Genomic DNA, 4,551 nt, shown 5'->3' with positions numbered 1-4,551 from the left:
GTTTCCCCTTCTTTTGGGTCTGCTTTGTCTTGGCTGGTTAAGTAGTGCTCTAAGGGTGATCACTCATTTTGGTTCTTGCTCCCTGTACTGACGGTGGACTCCATCTAGCTGCATTCTGAAGATGGGGCCTATAACCAAACCACGTTCTCTTGCTACAGCTGCACTCCAAGCCAGTCCATACTGCGTGTTTACTGCTGGAAAAAAGGTGAGGTAGTCCTATTTGCCTCTTCTTCCTTTATTTCCGTTTCTCCCTTCTTTATTAGCTATATTATAAAACTAGAATTCCATGCTCAAGTGCCTAACCTACCCCCAAATACAAAACTGTACCTCAAATTATAAATTATTTTCCTCTGTCAACACAGAAAAACATGTAATGACCCATTTCCTGAGGGAGACTAGAGGAACTCAGTGCAGAAACCAGGTGATTAGGATATTCTCTGAGAAGATGGAGAATTTGCAAAACAAGAAACAGCCCTGAACGAGGTTGTACCAACCACAAGCATTTAAAAGAAATAAACTAAATTCATGTTCTGTCTTAAATACTAGTATTAGAACAAATATTTTTTCATTGCAAATTAATCAATATTTAGATCACTCTTTATCCATGTAAATATTATTCCCAATTCCGAACAGTCAACTGACAAACTTAGAAGGCTGTCTACACTGAAAATATGTTTGATTGAAAAAGACTGAAATTCTTCAGGTAATTCCCAAATATTCATTTTATTATGTGTACAATTTAAGCCAACCACCATGATACTGCATAAATAGAGCTAAACAAATACAAAAAGATAAAAAAAATTACATGAAATGTCACAGTAAGAATTTACACATATGTTGCTTTAAGTAGCCACACACACAACTACTTCCAGTTATTTCTTTCTCTCTGCCTCCTCCTTTCCCCTCACCTAATTTTAAGGGATCCTGATTGTATTCTTTCCTTTCTGCAATTGGTTTCTATATGTGAAATTGCAGACCTTTTTTTAGTTAATAGAAAACTCAAAGTATTCATCAGATCAATAAACATATAGGAAGTGAAAATTTTGTTAAAATTTTTAGATGTTATAAATTTATTCTTATAACAGTAGTTTATATATTTTATATTCCAAATCACAATCTTATTTCTGATGACCAATAAAATTTGGGTTCTATTTCAATTCCTTATTTTCCCGAAGAAAATGCTTTAGACACACCATGTGATATTTTACTTTGACCTAGATTATTAAGTTTTATTAGTAGCTCTAGAGAGGTCAGACCTGGAAATCAACATTTTAACAGTCTTCCCCAAATAATTCTTATGATTTACATTCATTTGTAAATGTATCACAAATGAATTTTTCACTTATTTAAAATATCATTTAGCTATTTCCTCAACAGCATTGCCTATAACATTTTATAAACTTGTTAAAACCTACTAGATTTCTTTATTTGAATAAATGTTTTTATTTTCTAGCAATAAAAGATAATTTCTTCAAATAACAAATATATTTAGCTTGGTGTCACAATTTTAAGGGAGAATTCAACTGCCTCATCAAAAAGACACTACATTTATCTTAACTTATACCACCCCATATTGAAATTTAAATTAATTAACAGCTGGTTACAATGGCTAAATATTTTTGTTGGAAAATGTAATTATAAAAGAGAAGTAATAGTATAGGTCTTTACTTATGGAAATGAAATCTACAAATATGCATAAGAATAGTTTTTCAATTAAATCTTTCTTATATTTGCATCGCCTATGTCATAAAACAATATTTTTTTTACCTCTAGCTATATTTCCTCATCCTCTATTAACATTTTCCAAAAAAATTAAAAAATGTCACTCTCTGTGGAAAAACTTAATATTTATGCATATTCGAGCAGTCCTCATACATGGCTGTAGTAAGATTTTTTGCACTTTTGGGTTTGTTTTTTATCACACAAATACTGTAAGTAATGTAATAAAGCAACAGGCTTGTACGTATTTTCTCATACAGCCAAGGCTTTACTCAAAATATTTCATTTATTGTTGTCTTAATTTAAAAGAGATTTGCTTTATTTTTCATGCTTTACTTTGAAATCTCTCTCTTTTGAAAGTGGTTCTGACCACAACTTTGGTAAAGTAACTCGTACTACACCATATAAAGACCTTTTTTGCATTCAACACAATAGCAAACACCTATGCCAGTGAAGCAAAAATTTTTAAGACCCAGAAAAGAAGATGGCCAGTGTGTGCTGCCTCCCTCTATCACATCAAAATTACAACTAAAATACAGAACAAACATCATTCAGAACTGCCTGAAAGTTGGCTGAATGGAAGTCCTACAACTAGAGAAGTAAAGAAAAGGCACATTGAGACTGATAGTAGGAGTGGAGGTCCATACTGAGCTGGTTTGACACCTGTGTGTGCAATATTTTAATCAGGAAGAAGATGGTCTCTGCAGAGGCTACCTATGAGGAGTAAGGGTCCCAGCTCCACACCAGACCCCCCAGCCCAGAGTTCCAGAGCTGGAAATAGAAGTTCCTGTAACTACAGTCTGTAAAAACCAGCTGGGATTGTGGCGGAGTGACACAGAGGCTAATGAAGACCCAGGCGTTCCTCTTACAAGGCCGGCACACAAACTTACTAGAACTCAATCCCTCTGAGCTCCAGTGCCTGGCAGCTTTGGGGAGCACAGACACATATGGGAAGGAACTGTATTGTCTGGCATCAAGGCAGGATGTTGGAGGCAGCTTTTTCCTAGACAGGGATGCTCAGAGGGGTCATTGTTCCCATGCTGGGAACTTCCTCATCACAGAGCTGACTGGCAGTCATATCTGAGTTTCCATCAACCTGGCTCACATTGCTTACTCCAACCTGGTGATTCCATGAGACCCCACCCCATCCAATTTGCAGCTTCACCAAAGTTGTTTGCTGCAGCTTTTCCATATGAATGGCCTGTCCTGGCTCAGGCTTCAGACTTTGCTAAAATCTCTCAAACAAGCAGCAGCTGGTGTCAGTTTGCTCCAAACCTATCAATGAAAGTCCCAAGACCCAGCCACAGCACCAACCTGCCTTGCTTCACAATTTGGCCTCATGTGGGCACTTTGCAAGCCCAATACAAGTAGCAGCTGTCTTCACATATCTCTGTAGCTTCTGCTGGTTGGCCCCAGGCAGGGGCTGACTTTGCACCTCCTGGGAGGCCCTAGAGCCAGTGCACCTGGTGGACAGTTTCAGATCATACCATATTACAACTATATACATCCACAAGTAACACATTCAAGGGGCAGCCTCAGTGAGCACCAAAGTCCTACTGAAGTCCTTTTCCATATGGTGTCTCCTGCACAGTAGCTCTCAAACTGTAGCTGCAGCTGGTACTCACAGTCAACTGGCCTGGAGTTCAACTTCTCCCAGTGATGCAATCAAAGCTCAAATATGAGACACACACCCCACACAGGAGATCTCCTGCACAGTAGCTCTCACACTGTAGCTGCAGCTGGTCCTCACAGTCAATTGGCCTGGAGTTCAACTTCTCCCAGTGATGCAATCAAAGCTCAAATACAAGAAACACAGCCCACACAGGGGCACACCTAGACTTCCCAGCTCAGGTAACTAGGGAGGCTGAGCAGTGGGCCCTACTATACAAAGCCACTCTACCAATTTCAGGAGACATAACAGCTCTACCTAACACACAGAAACAAACACAGGCAAGCAGCCAAAATGTGGAGACAAAGAAACATGTCACAAATGAAAGAAATGAAAGCAAGTAAATTACTAGAAATAGAGTTCAAAACCATGGTTATATGGTTACTCAAGGACCTTAAGGAGAGCTTCAAGGGACTTTGTGAGATTTTCAAGGATCTTAGTGAAAAAAGTCAAAGACATGGAAAAAGACAAGTCAGAAATTAAGCATACACTACTGAAATAAAAAATAATTTAAAGCAACAGTCTCCAACCTTTTGGATCTCACAAACCACCAGTGGTCCTTGGACTACCGGTTGGAAGCCACTGATTTAAAGGGACTCAGCAGTAGAGTAGAGGATTCTGAGAATAAAATCAATGATTTTGAATATGAGGAAGCAAAAAACATCCAATCAGAAGAGCAAAAAGAAAAAAAATCCAAAAATATGAAGATAGGGTAAGGAGCCTCTGGGACAACTTCAAGCATACTAACATTCTCATTTATGAGGGTGCCTGAAGTAGAAGAGAGAGGGCAAGATATTAAAAACCTATTTGAAAAAAATGACAGAAAACTTCCCCTATCTGGTGAAAGAAATAGACGTACAAGTCCAGGAAGTACAGAGTCCCAAACAAGAGGAACCCAAAGAGGCCCACACCAAGACACAGAATAATTAAAATGCCAAGGGTTAAAAACAAAGAGAGAAGCTTAAAAGCAGCAAAAGGAAAGCAGTTAGGTACCTACAAGAGACATATGATGGTCACCTGATTTCTCAACAGAAATTCTGCAGACCAGCAGGGAGTGGTAAGAAATATTTGAAGTGGTGAATAGCAAGGACATACAACCAAGATTACTCTACTCAGCAAAGCTTTCATTTGAAGAGCTTCACAGACAAGAAAAGGTTAAAGGA

This window comes from Myotis davidii, unplaced genomic scaffold (genome assembly GCF_000327345.1).
Source record: "Myotis davidii unplaced genomic scaffold, ASM32734v1 scaffold778, whole genome shotgun sequence".
In the NCBI taxonomy this organism is placed as follows: Eukaryota; Metazoa; Chordata; class Mammalia; order Chiroptera; family Vespertilionidae; genus Myotis; species Myotis davidii.
This window is presented reverse-complemented; position numbering follows the sequence as displayed.